This window comes from Drosophila albomicans, chromosome 2R (genome assembly GCF_009650485.2).
Source record: "Drosophila albomicans strain 15112-1751.03 chromosome 2R, ASM965048v2, whole genome shotgun sequence".
NCBI classification, from domain to species: Eukaryota; Metazoa; Arthropoda; class Insecta; order Diptera; family Drosophilidae; genus Drosophila; species Drosophila albomicans.
The window spans coordinates 35,087,278-35,109,092 of NC_047631.2; the positions used below are offsets into that span (position 1 = coordinate 35,087,278).

General features: G+C 37.6%; 2 protein-coding genes across 2 annotated transcripts in view; one reads left to right on the forward strand and one right to left on the reverse strand.

Annotated features, from left to right (window-relative positions):
- The window catches only part of LOC117574489 (serine-rich adhesin for platelets), a 48,084-nt gene extending 46,438 nt beyond the window's left edge, over positions 1-1,646 (reverse strand). Inside the window, exon 1 of the mRNA XM_052006733.1 lies at positions 1,553-1,646. The gene's annotated coding sequence lies outside the window, so the exon portion shown is untranslated. The remainder of the gene's footprint in view (positions 1-1,552) is intronic.
- The window catches only part of LOC117575108 (single-strand selective monofunctional uracil-DNA glycosylase), a 99,599-nt gene that overhangs the window by 48,737 nt on the left and 29,047 nt on the right, over positions 1-21,815 (forward strand). The gene's annotated exons all lie outside the window — the stretch shown is intronic.

The following is a 21,815-nucleotide window of genomic DNA, read 5'->3' on the forward strand; positions in this document are numbered from 1 at the left end:
TCCTGTGACAAACAATTTAATTTATGAAAATACAGAAAACTAAAGCAGAATGCCAAGCGAAATTTCAATGTGAACAGACAGCACCAACAACGAAAGCAACAGCGACTGAAATTGTAGTGAACAGAGAGAGAGAAGAAAAAAATCGAATTGAAAGAGCGAAAGATGTCGCATGGAGGCTGCAAAAAGTTTTTTAATGTTGGCAGCCCAAGAATTGGGTTTCAATTGAATTGAAGTGCTTAAGTACAGTTTTTATTCGCGCAGAGAACATTCTAATTCGATAGCAAATAAAAAGAACAATGAAATGAGATGGTATGTGTATTTTGCTTATCGGCGCGTCTAATGAACTTCTGAGAATATTTTGATAGTTTCATTTGAAATAGGATGGAAACATTTAAGAGTATTAAGACTTCGTAGAACGAAAGTGTATGCCTACTCCTTCCAGATTTTCTTACATTTGACACTTGAGTGCGCATTGTTGCTGCTGTAGCTCCTTGGGCAGTTTGCGCAACGAATCAAATTTAAATTTCTTGATTGTCTAGTCGAGTGGCAGTCCAAACTTGGAGCTATAACATCGAGTTCTGCAGATCCCTTTGCGATTTGCGCATAATAATAATTTGAACGACGTGCTCGGAATTGGTGACTGGTCACTGCCGATGATGACTGTTTCAATGTTTCACTGCCTCGATGGCTCGATGGCTGCCTGACTAGCTGGTTGGCTACTCCCGACTCTTGTTAAAAATCGAGGCAAAATGTCGCCCGGGCTAAGTGACTGATGGACTGGCCGCTGACATGGGCAGACATGGCCTCCCTCTGGTCGTTATCTTCTTTGCCTGTCAACGCGCAGCAGCAAGCCATGCTGTTAAATGGAGCAAAAAGTGTTGCCCGAACAATGGTGTCAATTAAACATTACATTGTTGTTTCCACTATGATGGACTAAGGGATGCAGATGGCAAAGGCAAAGGGACCTTCAATTTCAAATGCGTGCAAGTTTTTTGTGCGTTGTTTTGCTGTTACCAAATTGACTCTAAGTTGTGCGTGTCTTGGCCTGCTTAACAATAAAAGTCTATTAAAGAGCAGTAGTTTAATGCTTTTGCTCCGCTGCGAGTCTCTGTTTAACTTTGAGGTTTCCTCTTTTTACTATATTGACTTACAGTCCTTTCAGATTTCGCATCACCCGATCCCTTGTATTTCCCATGAACCTTTTTAATGGCGGGTCCACGTTGATGAAGGCTTTAGGGTGACATAAAATGATATAAATGTTGCTCTGCGGAACGCACGCTGTTGACTAGTCGAAGAACTGGACCCTAAAGTGGATCCGAAAATTTGTTTGCTTTGGTTTTATGTCACTGGGGTTCAGGTAGGATGAGGTCAAATTGAAATAGCGTGTGGATATGAAGCACAACGGTTCCAAGAACGTTGGAAATGAATCACGGTCTAGAATTCGTATCAATAAAGCTACTCAATTAAGAAGAGGACAACGATCGTCAAAGACTGTGTGTACACTATTATTGTATATCTGGTAAAATGACAATATTTATTAAATTTCACTCACCGTTTAAAGTAAATTATCAAGATATTTGTATGTTATTGCACAATTTTATTGCAAATTTTACACCGAACGTTTTAAAACAATTTTTCACTTGATCTTATTTAAGTGTAAGTAAGTACAATATATATAGTTTTCTTTTGTATTACAAATTCGTTTGGAATGTCTTGCAAAACATTGCGTTGAAATGCATTACACAGTTCTTTCGTTCCGAAGGATAACTTCCCATATATCCAGAGCTGCACTTGAACGGCGCACGCGTGACCGAGACGAGAGTTTGCCGAATGGTTAGCAGGGCCAGGTTCTTATATACCCTCGTGCCCCGCTCGCAGCGCCAAATCAGTCAGCGTAAATTTCTTTTGGTAATAATGTTCTTGCAGCGGCAGCGGCAGCGACGGTGGCTCCGGCAGCGACCGCGACTGCGCGGCTACCGAGGGCTGAGAGCGTCGTCGGCTCTGAACTGAGACGCTGGCGATTTTCGCAACTTTTAATTCACTTTACGCAAAAGCCCTCCATCACTGCCGGTGTAAGCGTCAGCACATCAGATCGAGCGCCAACGTCGAAGTCGCGACGTCGTCGTCGACGTCGAAGTCGAAGTCGGCGTCGAAGTGAACTGCGCAGCGTCTGGCATAAATTGTAAGCCTGGTTCAGCTGTTTAGGGAGATTCTCAAGACAGACGCTGACTTCGCTGTCGCCATTTGTCTTTGCGCTTTGCGTTTTGAGTTTTCTGCTTTTGCCAAGGCTGCTCTCTCCGATTCTGGTTTCTGCCGGCTGCCCATTTCGGCCAAAAGAGGGCAAGAAGTGTGAGTTGACTCTTCTGGTCAGCGGACTCGGCTTTTTGGCGCTGTATTTGCGCTTGTTGATTGGTCGGCTACCAGCAACATCAGTAGAAGCTCAACCAGCGAAGCTCCAGTTGAATGTCGATTCAGCTGGGGTTGCCCTCAGCTGATTGTTGTGTTTGGCTTTGGCTTCAGCTTCGGCTTAGTCTGCAGTTACTCATTTCGTTTTGGCTTTTGTTTTGATCTCGGTTTGCGTGATTTATTGCGGAAAATTATTGTTTTGTTATTGTTTGCGTAACCAGAGTTTGTATAATACAGCGTCGTCTTTCGCAGAGAACTCAACAAGTGATTCATGTGTCTTTAATTAAATGAACATTAACTGCTTTATTTAAAGTCTCTTAATTTGGAATAGTTCGTTGACCTTGCCTTCTGTACTGCTAGGATCGTTTGGGGAATTTTTCAAATCGTCTAAGCCCACCCGAAAGCCAATTGGCAGCGATTTGAGTTTGTTGCTTGAGCGGTTGCCAGTTGTCAGTGTGTCAGTGTGCCAAATTGAAATCCTCCTGACGATTTTCTCATAAACATAAAGATAAAAAGAATCTGTGCCAAATTAATTCCAACTGTGGCGGCAGGGTGAAAGCTTTGACATGCGCATTTATTTTGCTCGTCATTTCATCGAACAGGCGAACCTAGGGCGCATATAAAATTTAAATTCTCTTTTATCTGTGTAGGGCGCAGAGATTTTTTTCTTGATTTTGTTTTCAAGGCTTTCAAGTCATAAACGCTCATGCCATAGACAAAAATCTCAATATTGCGCTCTCACAATGTGTGTGTGAGTGTGTGGGTGTGTATGAAGTAGGTGTAGGTGGTGACATGAAAATATCCATACATACATACATACATATATCTGTGCATCAAGGTATCTTTGTATATTCGCATCTGAATCTCAGGCCTAAATACCTAGCACAGGTGCCGTCAATAGCCAATGTTATACCTCTGTCGTTGCTGATGCTGCTGTGTTGGCTCTTAACGCGAGCACGTGATTTGCATTTCTAAATGGTGAGGACAGAACGTCGATATGCGTGTGTGTGTGTGTGTTTGCTTGTCTATGCATATTTGTATGGGTGCGTGTGTGCCAGCTATACAAATGTTTAAATAATAAATTGTTTCGAATTATTGTCACTTTGGAACTGATCAAATTGATTGGTAATAACAATAATAATGCGACAACAACAACAGAAATAGCAACAACAATAATATGGGAGCACCACGTCCTTTGAGAGACCGATTTTGTCAACGTCCTTAAAATGTGCGGACTATAAAAATGTTCTTATGATTTTCAATAATCACACGCATTAAATTAACATAATGGGCACATTTTCAATATTGCCAAGTATCGGGCAACGGCAATAACTTTTCAGTTCTATATTTGAAATTATTTTTCATTTTGATTTTGAAGCCATTTTAAATGTGAGTGAGCCCTCAGGATTCAAAATATTTATTTTACTTATCTGGGTCACTTTGTTTGTGGAATAATTGTCTGAAGAATATTGTCATGTTATTAAATTTTGTGAGACTTCAATTTGTAGTAGGCTATAATATGAAATGGTGATAATATTAAGCTGACAATAATGGAAAAGTTCACGCAGAATACTAAAGAATTTGTGGTTTTCGATGTAGGTTAACGAACACAATAATTAACGAATCTTAATAAATAAGGATAAATCTGAGCAGACAAACAAACTAAATTGCAAAGTGCGATAAATTTCTAAGAAAGAAACACTTCTCAACTCCCAAGTTGAAAATCTTCCAATGAGTCATGAATTTCAGCTTTCTTAAATTCTTTTTTCTTGCCAACAAGTCGAAGATTCAAAAATTATGCCTGAAAACACACATGCACATGCATTTCACACAGATAATAAAGTTACGAAATTTATTCTAGATACAGTTAAGTAAATTTTTGTGTTTGAGTTGGATGAGTTCACTTGGAGGCTTCGAAGATAAGCAACTCAAAAAACCCCAAAACACTTAACAAGCAAAAAAGAAATAAAGAAAAACACTTGAACGTCAAATTCTGCATAAAGTAAGCGTTGCTTCGAGGCCTTGAAACACATTTTGAGGGGACTACACACTCACACTGAAAATTGGCCGGAACCGAGTTGGTCACAAATATTGGTGGTAGCGGTTGACTCTCAGAACTTTCTCTGCTGGGCTCTATAAAAGCATGCTGATGAGGACGATGACAATGATGACGGCAGCTAATAGAAAGTTCTCCCGAAATTAATTATTTTTGAGAAATTACCAAAACAACCGCAAAGTAAGCAAAGCAAAGCAAAACAAAACAAATACAAAAAAGCCAAAAAAAAAAAAAAAAAAAAAAAAACAAGCAAATTTCAACAATCAAAGCAAAGCGTCGTAGACTGTTGTACCCATCTCTGGTTATGCATACATATAGACAATATGTTAAACTCAGACCATTAAAACTAAATCCAGTGCAAAAACTCGCTCCAGCTGAGACGATCGTTGAATTTTTATAAACTTGTCGCAGACGTGTCACAATTTCTTTGGTGTTGTAATTTCCTCATGTTCTTTTTATTTATTTTTATTATGTTTCTTTTTTTTTTTTTGTTTTGAAGCACACCCTGCCTAAAATTTGTGCCACTGACCGACAATTTGCCGGCATCGCAACGCCAACACATGAAAGCCTCGATCAATTGAATACAACGCGGTAGCAAATTTGCGTTTCGATTTCAACTTGAATTCAATTCATGATTATTCGTTTCAAGTTGTTGTGCTTTGGGTCTTGAACTTGGGCAGCATCAACTGTAAAAACCAGTTTGCCAAAACAATCAAATTTGTAATTAAGACTAAACTGATTTGATTGCTGTGTATTGGGATATAAGCGGATTTCAAAATTCTAGCCGACAAAATATTTCAAGTGGCTGAGAGCAACAGTTTTTAGACACTTAAATTCTTCAATACATATTTTTCTACATACTTCAGAGTTTTCTAATTTGCGCTCTTATAAATCAGAGTTGGTTAGCCAAAAACTTACGATCTATGTAGCAGACTCGTGGATGTCTGATGTTTATCTATTTGAACTTTTCGGCCGGTGGAAGTTTCCTAGAAGCGACACGTTGGATAGCCAGATAGCTTTTTGAGTTCAACTATGCCGCAAAAAGTATTTAAAGTTTCCATTGTTGAGATTAGAAGTAACAACTTTTGGAGGTGTGCCTGTGAGCGTGTGTGTGTGCTTTACAAGTATAAATATGTATTATATAGATTGCGCTATAATTTGCGCTCGTTTATTTCAGCTAAACCATAAATGGAAAACATAAATCGGGAAATTGTTTCAGTTGAAGCATACTAAAGAAGTTTTGTTTGTGGCTCCTTTTAATGCTCATTTTTATGACTTAATTAATATGCATAAAAACTTATTAGGCATTTATGTAAATTGAGTAACCAGGTGATTTGTTCATTTCATACTGGGCACTACTTGTCTTCTTTATTAATTTATACACAATAAAATTTGCATTTAAAGCACTGCTTCTTCCGCAGATGTTGTTTCGCTTGCTTTTACTTTTCGTTGACCTATTAAAAACATAAATAATTTAAAAATATATGAATACAGACATTAATGGGTTGCGTTCACCTGTAAATTATGAAGGAGCTGGCATTTAAGTTAGATTTTTGAAATAGGAACGACTTATTGGTTTACCTATGCATTAATTAGCTCAGGCACACCCAATGTCTTCTTAAAGCAAATTACTGTAATTTGAGTAACATAATCAATGCGTTTGCTCATGTTAAGATCTAAATATAGACACAAAAGACGCTAAAATACCAATTATATTTGTTGTTGTGCTTGTTTGTTGTCGGTTTCAAGCTAAGTTACAGATCTCCCAAGCGCATTAGCTGCAGAAGCTTGTGACGACTCAGCCGCGACGATGATGACGAGAAGGAATGCCAAAGGACAATTAACGTTGACTAGGTTGTTGATGGTCAGTCGGATACACAGGCAGCAGGCAGCAGGCAGGGAAACAGGCAGACAAGAAGACAAGCGGACAGCCAAGAAGCCAGTCGAGAAGCCAACAGACAACATTTGCTTCAAGATCAAAGACTATAAAAGGCACAGTAGGAGTAACAGTTGTATCTAAATTTAGACAACTTGCTTGAAGTTAAAGGAAGTTCAGCAGTAGTCATAGACTGTCATACTTGGGCATTGGATTGCTGGCCTTTGTGTCTGGAGTGGACTGTCAAGAAGTGTTGACGGTTGCGACTGCTGAGAAGTGTTTGCGGCATTTCCGCACTAAAGGCTAACTGAATTAGCCAAGAGTTGCATCTCTGCTATAATTAGATGAAATCATTATGTTTGAATTTGCTGGCATTTTTGATTTTATTATATGTATTTTACGACCCTTTTCTGACGGCACTTTAAATAGCTTAATGTTACTTTTTATGTGCCTTATCTTTATTTCTGTATCAGCTTAAACCTTGAATACGAATCGAATGTTGCAGCTGCATAGGAGGTGTTGTTCTTTCTTAATTTTTGTAATAAAATTCGCGAGTCTGCATCTTATATTGTTGTTTGTGTAATCAGATATCTTAATATATCTGAGACCAAGTATTACTATAGTTATTTATGCAATTTAGCAGTTAGCCCTTAACAGATTCAGACTTTATCTGGATATATGAGCCATTTGATGACCTTTTTAATGGTACTTACGCAGAGATATCAAATTTCTATTACTTCTTTGAATAAAGTTATGTTTACGTTCAGTGAGATTTATCAAATACTACAAACAATTCTCGTTTAGTTATTAAGCAGTTTTCATAGCATTCTGAATTCAATAATAATCCTTTTATTTTGTTTTGCCAGAGGAGAAGTAATTGTCTAAGGCTTTTACCATTACTCCATGTGAAGTATGCCATTTGTGTAAAGCAATGAACAATATTCTTGTTTTCATATACCAGTATATTCGAGTGCGCATTCCATATATAGTATGTATGCTAATATGTGGCACGCAACTCTTTTTTATTGTGTTAGGAAAAATTGCGTGAACTGGGTAATTTTTGCATTAGGCAAATTATTACTTAATTAGCTTTCCATTTTAAAAAATGCTTACCAACATTGCTATCTTGCGTGTTGAGCTTGTCGTAGCAATTTTTTCAAATGCTCACTGAGGAGCTGCTGTAATTTATTAAATTAAATCATAATAAATGCGACGTGCCCACAATGCCTGACCATAAATAGAAATTATGACACATTTCGTGTGGACACGGAAACCATCCAAAGTTTAGTTTAGGGGCTGGCTTATTAATTAAAGCAAATGCGTGCGGTTGCAGATTGTGGTTGTACTCAGGAACACCCTCCAAACTCATATTCTCATTCCCCCTTCATACGTCTCTACACTCACTCGTCACGTGCTCGCTAATGTGTGGTCGTTCATTTCAAATATTTGTAATATTTATTTCGTTTTATCTCGCTGGCATCATCATCGACACGCATTCGCAGAAACGTCCTCTCGTTATGGTGCTTTTATTTTGAATATTACTCATTTATTTAAAACACTATTTTCAACATATTTGTATGGTTTCGTATGTTATGTTATTATTTTTGACTTCAGTTCAGGTTTAGATTATAAATATATACAAAAGTGTTATGATAGCGACTATTGATCTTATTTAATTTAGAAAGAGATGGTTCATAACAAAATACTTTCAGCGAAACGGGCCCCAGCCCGATATTACTATAAAATTGTTGAAAAAATACAAATTGAAATACTTTACATTTAAGCTTATCGCAATGAAGAGCTTGTCAACACGATAATATATGAATACTTAATCTGTGATTCATATGTTGTGGACTGTGCTCTAAAAAATTATTGGGTCAATGATAGCAAAAAAGTAAATTACGTTTATTCCTAAATAAACTCTTGCTTTTGGGGCAAGTTCATCTTCACGCGCTTTATCTTGGATTGTTTTTGAATGACAGAAAACACAAGTGTTCAAATAAAACGATCATATAGAATAAAGTTTATCGTTTCGTGAAATTTACATTTATTCATTTTGGTTGTTATTGAAATTTAATTTGGAACCCATTACGGCAATGAATATGTCGCGATGATCCTGAAACCAACCGCTGCCGACCCGCACAAAGGCTAATAAACAAATGAGCATTACGAGGACTGTTTTGTAAGAGTGTAACAGAGATATGGGCGCCTTCTTGCTTCTTGCTGTATGTACAAACTCGTACGTATTTATGCAGTCGCACTAATTTATCAAGCGGCAAAGTTGTTAAGCAGAATTTTAATTTTTTAACAGTTTTGCTGGGGTGCACGAGTATAAGTAAAGTATTTGTCAGGGTGTTGCGCCAAAAAAAGACGGAGAAAAAGACAACAAAAGGGCTGGCTGGCATGTGCAGAGTAAATACAGGAACGGGTGTGTGTATGTGTATGTGTATGTGTATGTGTGCGAGTATTAGTGTCTTTTTGTCTGGGTTCGTTGCTTGTTGTTTAAGTGCAAAAATGAGTCCCAGTTACGGTTGCTCTCTTCTCCGCTTAAAAGTTGTTTTGTTTTCTTTTGATGTTTTTGTTGTTGTTGTGATGAATGACGCTGCATTTGGTCGAGTTTTTTGTCTGAACAGAATAATTTACACGACACAAACATTAGCAGCAAAAGCTACCATAAAAACATGCAGCAACTGTAACATAAAGTGACTTTAATGGATTGTGCCACACAGGCGGCAGGAATTAGTTTGTTATGTCTGCAATAGACGAAAATTTCGTACGGTTTTGGATATGGATATGGATGTGGATATGGATAGGGGCAAGCCAGCATTGAGTATTATGCTCGTTAAAGTGGGTAACCTTTAGCAGGAAGCTCATTAATTTAAATCAAATCAAAGGAGAATGCACATAACTCACAGTCCCACACACATTTCAAGAGAGAGACAGAGAGAGAGAGAGACACACAAACAAATGTTGACCATTTAAATGAGCTATTGTCAGTTTAAAGTCACATCTATCGCACACACATCTGCACTGGATTTATGTGGAGCACTTTGCTCAAGACATTTAACACCTGCAGCCCTGGTTCACGCCCCCCATTTGGGCTATCAACTGCGTCCAATCAGATTTTTCAACAGCAGCATCAACTAAAACGATCATCAAAATAATTTATGATGCACATCAGCAGGCATCTAGAGCCAGGGATGAGCACTGTTTTTGCGCTAACCTGAAGCAACACCTAACCAAAACTCACACATACAGCCAAGAACATGCATACACGCTCATAGCAATGCTCACCTGCATGCTGGTGTCCAGCACCGTTGTCCATTTTGTGGCCATAATGCTCAACCATAAGTTTTTCTCTGCAAAACATAAACAAGCTAAATCAAGTCAAATGCGCTAATAAATCTTGGAAGCGTCGACGTTGACGTCGTCAACTTAGTTGTGGTTGTTGTAGCTGGCTAGATAGGTGGTTGTTGTCATTGTTGTTGTTGTTGTCGTTGTCGTTGTCGTTGGCATGCAAATGACAGCAGTACTCGTGTTAAGCAATTGGGCTGTAGCTTGTCTTTTCTTTTAAATTGGTTCTTCACACACGCCGTATGCTTAATATTAAGAGCAATAAGTTTATTTATGGAGCTTTCTCAGGCCAAAAAATTCATTTTATAATTGAGTTAAACTTCATGACGTTTCTTCTCCCATTGCAAGGCAATTAAATGGCAGCTATCTAATTGAAATGTGTACGCATAATTAAATCTCGACCAGCGCCGCAAAATCTAATTGCTGCCAGAGTCACCCAGTGCGCAATTGAAATCAATTTGCCTCGCGTACACTTGCAACAACGAAGGCATTGTTACTTCCAACTAGCAACAGTTGCTGTTGGAGTAACAGCAGCAGTCGTAGCAATCGTAACAGTTGTCGTTCTTTGTTATTCTTGGCGCAGTGGCTACGCAAGCAGCTCGTTAGCGACGGCAGAAGCAGCAGCTTAAGTCATATTGACAATCCCAAAGTTGTGTAATCCTTCGCATCGCCAGTCGGAGACAGATGCAGAGTATGAAGCTGACGCTGACGCTGAGACTGACGCTGAGACTGAAGGCAATCCGATTTGCAGAGAAACTTAAAACAGTCGAAGAACTTTAGTTGTGATGAGGGCAGCGATATATTTAGTCAGCATTTACATTTAGTCGTCTTATGTCTTTAATATTAAGTCAAACCCCACTATGCCATTTTATTTGACCCAATAACGCTCTGCTCCATACTTATATGGGACTAAGCCAATGATGTTCCACAACTTTGGGGATATTGGTTCATTGAATTTGTTTGTTTGCATTGCGTAGCTCTTCCACATCCCGATTTGTGTTGGCTAAGATAAATGCTTGTGGTTGTATGATAACTGTGCTTTCTTTGCATAATTTTGCAGTTAACACTTGAGCGAAGAATGAAGAGCCCCAGAGAAATATCAGCTCAAATGATGCAAGCATTGTTTTTGACAAAGGCCCATGCCAAACCAGTTGAGTTGCTTTAGAAATTCTCGCACGTTTGACGTGTGTCGACCGTTCATATAAATTCATCATTTTATTTTAAATTTCACATACGTTGACAATTTTATTGCCTACGAGTTGTGATAGCGATTCTTTTGTTCCGTTTAAGCTGGACTGCTGGCAGTTTGGTTGTCCGTTGTCCGTAGTATTGTCTGCTTGGGTACTTGGATGGGCTACAGCCTGTGTCCATTGTTTTATGTGCACATACAAATATTTACACAGGTGCTTTTGCTCTGTTAGTGGACAATGTTTGATGTACCATACCATGCTCCCCTTGTCCCTCATGGGTGAGAGTTGTCAGCAATCTTTGCAGTCGCCCGCTGCATTCTGATGCCACATCAAGCCCGAAAGTGGGCCAGTAACATGCGCTACGAAACCAGAATCAGAATCAAGCACAGAAACAGAAACAGAAACCGAAACTGAAAAAACAAAACAAAAAAAAAAAGTGTCACACCTGTCTGCCGGTGATTCTGTTTGTCTGTATGGATGCTTGTCGCTCATTGAAAACTTTATATAAATGTTATAAATACATACAATAAAATTGTTATTTACACTTTTTTGGAAAGAGAAAGTCCTGATCGTTAGCGGAGGCGCATGAAACGTGATTTCATTTATATTTAAGTAGTTCTGTATTTGGTTTCTTCGCTTCCTTCGTTTTTGCGAGCGACATGTGAGAATTCTTAAGGGCGTTGAGTCTCATGAAATTTATTTGTGAGAATTTTGAATGAATGTTTTTTTTATTATTGTGTTTGCAAATGACACGGGTAATAACATCAGCATTATATGCCATTTTCGTTTCGTTATGCTTATTTCTCAAACGTGTGATACATTTTTAGTTTACTTTGTAACATATATCTTAAGTCTTGTTGCGATACTAAATACACAGAAATGTGTTCGAATTTATGTTTGTGATGTTTGGCATGTGGAATTAAGGCTAGATAAACTATACAAGATTGCTTAACTGTTGAATTTTTAACAGATTGTTTGTTTAATCTCTTTCTGCTTTATCTGCAAATATCTTTAGGTAAACTGCGAAGTAATAAAAATTGATTTGGAAGCCATAAACCTAGATGCTAAACAAAACTAAAGAAGATATATAGTAGATTTTGACGACATATTGAGAAGTTTCAAAGTTCAGTAACCTCGAAGTGTGACTCAACTGATCAAGTACCAAATATGTAAATTAGTAAATGGGCATAAAGCGTTGGCGTTGCTGATACTACTATTACTAAGATCCGAATTTGCAAATACATTTAGTTAGTTTAAATATGTTTTGAATTTACTTCTTCCAAAGTTGGTGCAAATTGATAAACAATTTAAAAAATTAACTTAAAATTATGGTTATCAGAAGTGTCATAAATGTTCATTAGCAAAATAATTCGTTTACTTGGAGCCAACCTAGTCATTCCGCAATTGATTTATGGGTATTAGACAGAGCATTATCGATTTGCTCAATAGAGTGGCAGCAATATTAATTATGTTAGAGTTCTAATTCATAATTTGTCATTGGCATCAGCAGTGTGCTAGAAGAGAATAGTAACAATACGAAACATATTTATAATAACTAAATGCTAGACTCCTTCATTTCGTTTCTTATATCCTCATCATCCTCATCATTAAATAGATTTACATTAATCTGCAAGGTTAAATGCAAATACAAATAATTTCATAAAATAGCCATTGTGACGAACTGTGCTTTTTGTAGTGGCATGTGTTTACTTATGCTTGGCTAGCGACCGTAGATAAGCTGATAAGAAGCGTGCAGTCCGGCCGATTGACATTTAAAATTCAGCACTGTCCACTGTGGCCGTTTACAGCACTTGGCATTAAAATATGACTGTAGAGGCTGCAAAAACCTAGCGCCGGTTTAAAAACAGAAGCAGGCGAAACGATAAATGGTCTGCTACGTGTTCTGCGTTATAATTGGGTTAATGCGCTGCAATACTGTCGCCAGGCCATGCTAGGGCAGGCCAGGGCAGGGCAAGACCCACACACCGTCATCGTCATGGGTAGTAAAGTTATGGCACGCGTTGCAGGCTAACTCGTATGTAAGGAGGCTGACAGTGTGACGTTTCTAACTGGAAAATGTGTAGTTGACGAATGAAACTAACTTGCATTGCGGTCTATGAAAGTGGAAAACGTTTCAATTTGCCGCCAAGACTAAATGCATGTAACGGTTAGTGGCCGATTCTCTGCTACGGGCAATTCATGTGTTGATTGAGGTGGCTGATAATTAGTAGAGATTGTCGGCAATGTGATTAAGGGGCAAATTGCTCTAATAACTGATTCTCTTGAGGTGGCAGCAGGTCATAAAAAAATACACTACATATATGTATATGTGATATTATGAATAGGATTACATTTGATTGGTCTTATAAGTATGTATTACTGGATGTATGAGTATGTGGGAGAGAGTATTTGAAAGTCGAGCATATCTGACTTGTTTGCTTACGCCTGGTTTCTCTTCTTTATTTAAATGAGGGGGCCTCAACAATTTCAACCAGAGCATCACTTGCAAACACATTGCCTGGCCAAGTACGCGCTTGTACATGAGTATATTAATATTAAACTGTTAAGGTTTCTCCGGCTGCCGCGACCTAATTGAAATGCAGGCGGCATTCTTGCAAAGTTATTATTGGTTATAGTACTTGTGTGTGCATGGAACTTTACCATTAAGCTGATCAGCGGGTAATCAATTTCAGACTTGACTTCTTACTTACTGTTATTAAAGGTACATACACCACTTTAAGTACTTAATTAACGTTTAAAGTTAATATATATAACTTTGTAGTTGTAATTATTGCTGTGAGTGCTGCTGACAGCTTTATTGCACCCTTAGCTCCTCTAAAGCTTCACTGCTAGCCGACCGCTGCCCGCTGCCCGCTGTCTGTTGTCCGCTCTCGGCTGTCGGCTGTCGGCTGCCGGGTGTCGACTGTCAATGGCGCATGTGTTGCTGTGCCTCGACCATTGTCCATAGTCTCGACCTATGTCACTAATTACGAACTGCTGTTTAGTTGGCGGCGTAGACGCCGTGGCGCCAATGACAAAGTCGACTGCCAGCTGTGGTTCCCGCTAATCCATTACCAGCGTCATTAATCTAATGAGCTGCTGCTGATGTTATTGTTGCCATTGCTATCGTTGTTGTTGTTTTTTGCGGCTGTTATTGTTGTTGTTGTTGTTGTTGTTGCTTCTGATGTTCTTTCTAGTGCCATTGGCGAAATGTGGCGAGTTGTCAATGCAATAACGTTGCCGCTATTCCCATCCGCTTGCTCATCACCTTACTTACACATGTCAGTGGCATGGCAAACGCTCATCACCTGATCCCAAGTGCCAATTCATCGATATGTACATATGTATGTATGTACAAATATATATAGCAGAATTATACTGGCTGTTCTTTGCTATTGGTCCATAGTTTTGCCACTCGGTTTCTTGTCAGCGGCAATTAAGAGCGCTATGCTCGTATTCTCTGTTGCTCGGTTGCGTATACGACACGTGAGCTATTCGAAAAGTTTTGGTTCTAATACATACCTATGTACATATATAAACATGCGCTCGATTTATTGCTAAACCGATTTAGATTTGTTGCTGAGAATTTGCAGTGTATGTTACAAATGCGATGTGTACGCCCGCGGCTTCTTGGCAACGAAAATTTGCAAGCGTTTACTTTAAATTAATAAAGTTTCTCCTGACGAATTGAACTTATGGTGAACTCTTGCCCAACTGTCTGTGTGGTAACAAATTGCATTTCTTGCTTCGACAAACATGCTAATGTTGATTGCGAAAATTTTCAAAGCACACATGCACAAGAATTTTGAGCAGCAAACAAAACATTTGAGATGCTAAGCCTTTGCTATTTTCGTACCCTTTCTACGCACACTACCATACGCCCCATGTGTCGCTCAAGTTTTAGTTAAGTTCTTCGACCAAATATTTTGTCGCCAAAAGCATTCCTTTAATTTAGTTTTGATTCAAGATTTTCTTGTTTAAATATATATGCAAATAAATAAGTAGAGTTGTATCTGTTCTATGTATAAAACACGGACTTGCCTTTTTCTATACTTGTTGTTATTGCTCACTGGTTAGTTTTGTTTGGTTTTGGGCAAAAGTTTTACGTTGAAAACTTGTGGCCAGGCAGCAAAACAAAGGCGCAAATTACAGTTGCAGTTTCTGGAATTTTCTGCTGCATGTACATTTGTATGTATGTATGTATGTATGTAAATATCTAAAGTATATGTATGTATGTTATATACTTCATATATATTTATATGCATTTGTATGTTGTTTTGTTCCTATTGCTGGCGGCAGACATTTCCGCAGTGGGCAACGCAAAATGAAGCATTTCCGGTGTGTTTACAAGAAAACACTATGAAATTTCTGCTTCGTTTCTTTTACAACTTTGTTGTCGGTTGTTGTCGTTATTATTATGTTGTTGGTGTTATTGTTGCTTGCTGGCTGCTGCTATTGTTGCATTTCGCGAAACTTTCAGCGCCTGGTTCAAGACTCAAGGCTGAAGTCTCGATTTCTTTGATGATGAACAAAAAGCCGTTGTGGCTAAAGGCGCCTTGGCCACTGGCAGGACATTTCCTGGGCTAAGCTAACCCCTCAGTGAGTCCCTCCAAAACAACGACAACAACAACGTTTACAACAACAAGAAAACAATTACAGTAACTAATAAAGGAACATTTAAAAAGCAAAAGTTTGTTCCATAACTGTGGGCTTTGTGGAGAGAGTCTGAGTCTGAGTATATGGGTCGTTGTCGTGCTGAAGGGCTGGGCTGCTGCCTCGCCTCTGAGTTTTCGATCTCGCTCTCTCACTGGATGTACATGAATAAGCAATTACAAAGTTGTTATTAAAACGATTATGCAAAATGTTTTTTTGGATGCCAAATTGAATAAAAGTGCACTGTTGTGTATCCCAAGTGCTCAACTAAAATTGTGGCGCATTTCAATCAATTCTCTCCGAAAGATGCTTTAATTAGACTTTTAGACTTTTGTTTGTGTTCCTAGCGCAGTTATAAGTAGTTACATATTTGGGATGATATTGTGCTATTCACAATGCCAGTCCAATGCCAAAGCTAATACAACCCTCTCTCAAATGGCCGTGGGTCAACTAAGGGAAAACTAAGGGAATTTGTTAGTTATGACTCAGTGTACCCTTAGTCCGTCTGTGGTCGTAATGTTGCTCCGTAACCGCTGCTCAATTTTAATTTGGTTGCCGAAGGCGGCTTGCAGGCAACCTTGTGCCATTTTCACATACAGCTTACGGCTGACTTTCCTGTCTAGCTGCTGACGATGATGATGCCTACGCAGGCAAACTGGGCGCTACGTGCGGGAGGAGGAGCATGTTTCAGCGTTGCCACTTGGTTTATTTTAATTAGTGGAAAAAATATAGAGTCGGCACACGCAGTGAAGTGCTCCAGTTTGCTCGTTGGGGCCACATAGCCGCAGGTCGGTTGCTTGACTAACTGACAAGGCTGCTTTGTCACATCGGGGGAGGGAGGTGAGCTGCAGTTGTGTTGTTGCAACAAAGATGTGCAGGCGAGCATGAAAGAAGGCAAATGCACGACGCTATGGTTTCCAGTGGCTTCTAATGGGCCGACTGGGCAACTGACTCGGCCGAGTCCGGCCCCATTGTCGTAATGAGCACACCGCAATTTGTGTTGTGTGCTGTTGTCGCTGCGGGCCGTTTGCCATTCATTTGGCAAAAACAACAATTAAATGTTTTTGTAATGGCCATCATCATCATGGCTGCCATCGCTGTCTTCCTGGCCGACAATTTACTCTTGTTTTTGGCCATGCTGTTGTTGTTGTTGTTGTTGCTGTTGCTGGTGTGTTACAGTATAGCTGTAGCTACATCAACAAGTATAATTGTTAAGCAAATATTCAGCTTAATTACAGCATTTAATATTTATTTTAGCAACTAAAGCTATTTAACATCGATAATGTGATGCCCATATTTAAGGGAATTTGCATTAAAGATCATAAATCCGTTAAACGCAACCACAACGAATTATGATGCATTTTAGTTGCCTTTGCAGCAGTTGCACTTATATCAATAAACACCAACAGGCACTTACATATTTCCCTCTGCCTGCCTCTGCATCCACATGCAACACATGCCGTCCCTGTGCACCACTCTCAACGTTAGACTAGCGCAATTTGGTTTATTTCCGGGGCAAAATAAACTTTCAAGGATAAACAAACTTTTGGCTGCTGCATCCTTAAGCAAATTTCATGAAATAATATTTTAGTGGTGCCCTGGGCAATATGTGAAGTCATGGTGCACACATCCGCCGACAACTACGCCTCCTATCCATCCCCGTTTCTGATATGCAAGGCTCAGAAAGTATAACGCAGCCACAAAATATTTTTAGGGGTCTTTAGTATTTGCACGTACGTTTTGTATCTTACCTTTCGTGCAAGGCTCAAGAACTTTAAAAATCGAAATTTTATTACCTGTTTAGCAAATAAACCAAGTTGTTGGCACTATTTTTAAAACTTTAGAAAAATATTTGCTGGGATTTTCGGCTGTTATAATAACAATTGTGTTTTTGTTATTTTTGTTGTTGTAGTGCATAGTTAATTAACTAAGTTGCTGGCACTCTTTTTAAAACGTTAGAAAAATATTTGTTAGGGTTTTCGGCTGTTATAGTAACAATTTTGTTGTTATTGTTGTGCATATTTAATTAATTACTAGCACGTTGTGACCCGCAGTTTCGACCGCTACGAACTTTAATTCAGGATATCCCGATTTTGATTTAACATTAACTTTAATTGCACGTTGATTGGCACGATGTCTACAAATTGTGGCTTCTAGTTTTCGTTTGATTTTAGAAAATAGTTTGCCTAGCGAAGAGGTATCCCGGTTGATTATTCTTTTAGAGGTCTAATATTAAGTCCTCAGTCACAATCAACAATTTTATATAAGAACTTACAGTTGAATGTCGTTTTATCTTTTTGTATTTGTTTGCTGTACAAAATGAAGCCAAATTTTTGTATGATAATAATCAGCCTTTCGACTTTTAGTTATTCTTTTCCACAATTTCGCAATATTTTTACTTTTGTTTGGTACACGGCTTTTTTGTAGTGTAGTAAAAAAATTACATTTTTGTTTTGCTTTTTCACAACCTACATTTCTCTATTTAAAATTGATGAGTTTTTTTTTTGTAATTCGAACTCTTTGAAGAAGTGTTGTTTTCACCTTTTAATGATTTAATCAAAGGCCGCTATATTATTATTATTTACACATGGTACTATTTTCAAATGTTTTAAAAGAAAATATGATATCACAATAAGTAAGACATATTTCACAGAAACACATAAATAAAATATAGTTGTATCGGATTTGTAGCTAAACTGAATATTGTAAAGCAATTACTTTTAAGCAAGTATTCTATTATTGCTTTTAATAGTAAGTTCAAATCAGTTTTAATTTGAGATGATTGCGTTTTTCAATAAACTTTCTTTATTATTCTCTACCGAACAACATTTAGCTTTTTACATTCTTAGTAAATTCAATTTGACTTTGCTCTATTACACAATTTGTTCTTGAACCACAATTGCCTTTGGCTTGATATACTATAATTGAATAAAATGCGTAAATAAAATTGTGAAAATAGAGTAAAAGCAAAAGCAACCCAAACAACAATGCATGAAAATAGCTCAAGCAAACTTTAACATTTTTCATATATCAATGAAGAGAAAATAATAATATTGAAAAGAAAATAAATAGGTAAAAAGTAAGTAATTTATTTAGGGTATCTAAAATCAAAATAATTTCCAGAGTTTCAGAAAGACAATTTTAAGCAATGAAAGTCATATTTTTTTTTAGCAATTGCTTTTAAACTAGTATGGTTAATTGTAAATTATACTTGATAGTTATTTAATTAACAGTGGCATTTAAATGCATATATGACTAGATTAATTTTTACAATTACTGATTTTGGCGACTTTTTTAACGTTTAATACAACAACAACATACTGGTTGAATTGGTTGTTTGGGTATCTCATAGTCGAACACAGTCGACTGTAACTGTTATCTAACTGTCCTTATTGGCCTTGAGACCGGAATCTATTGTGTATAGTAAGTAGAAGGAGACTTCTGTGTATCTTAGCTTTTGTTGCCGAGTCGCGATATACGTTTTACTTATAGAGACCGGAAACGGGCGCAAATGAAATAATATTCGCAATTTAATTTAAAAATCTTTACAATTCAATGACTGCGATGCGCGTTGAAACTTGAACTGACTAAATGTTTCTAGAGTCATTTCTGTAGTCCTCCTCTGAACATAGACTGAAACAACAGCAATGTGAAATCTCAATCGAAAAGCTAGTTACATTTTCCATCGGCTCGTGTAACAAACATTGCCAGGCCATGACGTGCATGGTGTGCAAAAATGTGTCCGAGTTGAACGTGGTCTGACTCTTTGGTGAGAGTCCTTGGAATGTGCCTCGATGAACTGCAGCTCCTGTTACTTTTGTGGAATACTTAATTCAAGCGTTCAAATGCGGTTTAAACGTTAATAATGTAGCTCACTACTGCCAACACTGCTATTGTCTATTGTCGTTGGTAGTACTATGTTTGCTTCACCGTCACACAACACGGCGTATGCGTAATGAGCTTTTGTTCTGTTGTGTATGTTTTTGGGGGCGTTTGTGCTACAATTAGGTATTCTATCATAGAGTTTGCGTCGAATGCCGAGTCGAGCCTACGTGATTCCACATCCATTACATTTTCTTGTTATGCTACCGCTATCGGTATTTAAAAAGAGGACCATTAAAGTTAATGAATCTATCTGAATCATATATATTCATTATCTTGGCTTTCACTTTTACATACATATGTTTAATTTTGATTTTGATTTGTATAAAATAGGTATTTGAAAGTCGAGTACTTTATATTGTCAAATTTGTAATTGTTTTTTGCATCATTTGTTTATTAAATTCGTTTTTATTACTTTTTAATGAAATGACCAATTTGCATTTGTGTATTTATTACAATATTTGTTATTATTGGAATTTTGCATAAAATGAAATTAAATGCAAATTACATTTGTAAATAGAAAACCTATTACCAGTACTCAAAATAAAAAATGCACGACACGGCATTGGGGCAGAAACCCCACTGCACTTTCTGGTTTAGGAATATGTTGCAACTGTGAGTATTTTACTTATTCATTTATTCATATGACAACAAATCTGCAATATTATTGTTCATATCGTGCAATGTAAAAGAGTTTGGTTGTATTAGATAATTAGTAAGTTTAGCTTTGCTGCGGTGTCAAATTTTTAAATTGCCCAAATATTTTTTGTCAAAGTATTTAATGAATTTTTCCCCAGTCACCAGCCTTGCACAAAAATAAATGTATATCTAATACAATAAAATGATAATGAATCTTATATGTCAAAAACTCATATTTGCATACATCTGTTTTATAAATTTAAATTGAATTTGATGAATAAATATGTATGTATATTCATTTAATTTTGATTGCTTTTTGTTGGTTGCTGCATTAACGAAGTACCATTGTTAAGCTCGCATGAACACTAAATCTCACGTTGAAATGGATTCAGAAATCCGGACACAATCTCATCTATTCGCGACACTAATGAATGATTTGTCAGCAGGTGGTATAACTCTGGTGCTCAATTTGCCAGCTACATACATATGTAAATTTTGTGCAAAATTACATTTGCAAAAATCAGCAAATGCTGTTACATAAAAAATGATTTTACTATACAAGCGAAAGTTAAAGGCATCAAATATTCACAGCATGCAATGCCAATTGTTCGACATATTTTCCTGCCAGAAATAAGTGGGTTTTAAATGCTAACGAAGCAATTGTCCTTTCCGAGCATAGATTTGATATGTATATATCCTCAGAAGTAATTGATGTGCGCACAACGTAGCTACCTGATATGCTCATTATGTATGACTTTAATTTGAAAATACTTATCATATACTTTTATAGAGCTCTACAGTCAACAGCATAGGCAAAAGCTGTAATTCTTTTAAACAATTTTTTAATACATTTCGGATTTTGAAATGCAACAAAAACGATGTATTCTCGTCTTATATAAAATGCTCCTTATATTTTCGTATATATAAGAATGTTTGTATGTAGAGTCAAGGCTGCATCCTTTTGGATCTGCACTTTGCGAAATAGTCATTAAAAGATAAAATCACAAAATCAATTAGCTAGAAACTTAAGCTGCCTTCGTTAGGTGCTGACTTTGCTTGGGCGCCGGCAAGCCGGCTCATAAATTGCAACACTTTTATCGCTGTTCTCGGCTTGCCTGCAGTTGTCCTTTCGTCCTTTGGTGCCGCCTATTTCTGTTGCTGCTGTGCTACTTTGGACGATTGCGCGCACAGTTGCAGCTTCCGATTTCCGTTTCCGTTTTGTGGTGCCGCCTTGGAGCTGCCTGTTTGGTTTTTATTTGCCGCGTTCTTGCTTGCATAAGTGGGCAAAAGTCAGTTTTTTGCCTTGGTCACATAGTTGTCTGTAGTGGATATATGCTATTTGGCAACGCATTTTTTCATTACTTTCAACTGGCCCACGGCCAAGTTGCGGCCCCGGCAAATGCATTTCGCCTGCTGCAAACCAAATTTCGTATATTTTCTTCTTTTTGTAGTCATTGGCCACGCCCTCAAGCAAATGTACTAGCACTTGTACACTCCGCAATTTGAAATATGTTCAAGCAATTGAAACGAAAAAATGATTTATGCACGCCATTATATCGCAAATTTGTACCCCAAAAAAGGAAGTGCACTTGATGTATTGTCACACATTGTCTCTTAGGACCTAAACTAGAAATAAAATAAATTCGCTGCAGTTTTAATTAAATAAATTATATAATAGATTTTCTTGTTCTATATAATTGTATAAATGTCAAATATGATTTTCTTACTTATACTGTGATTTTGAAACCAGAATCTTAAG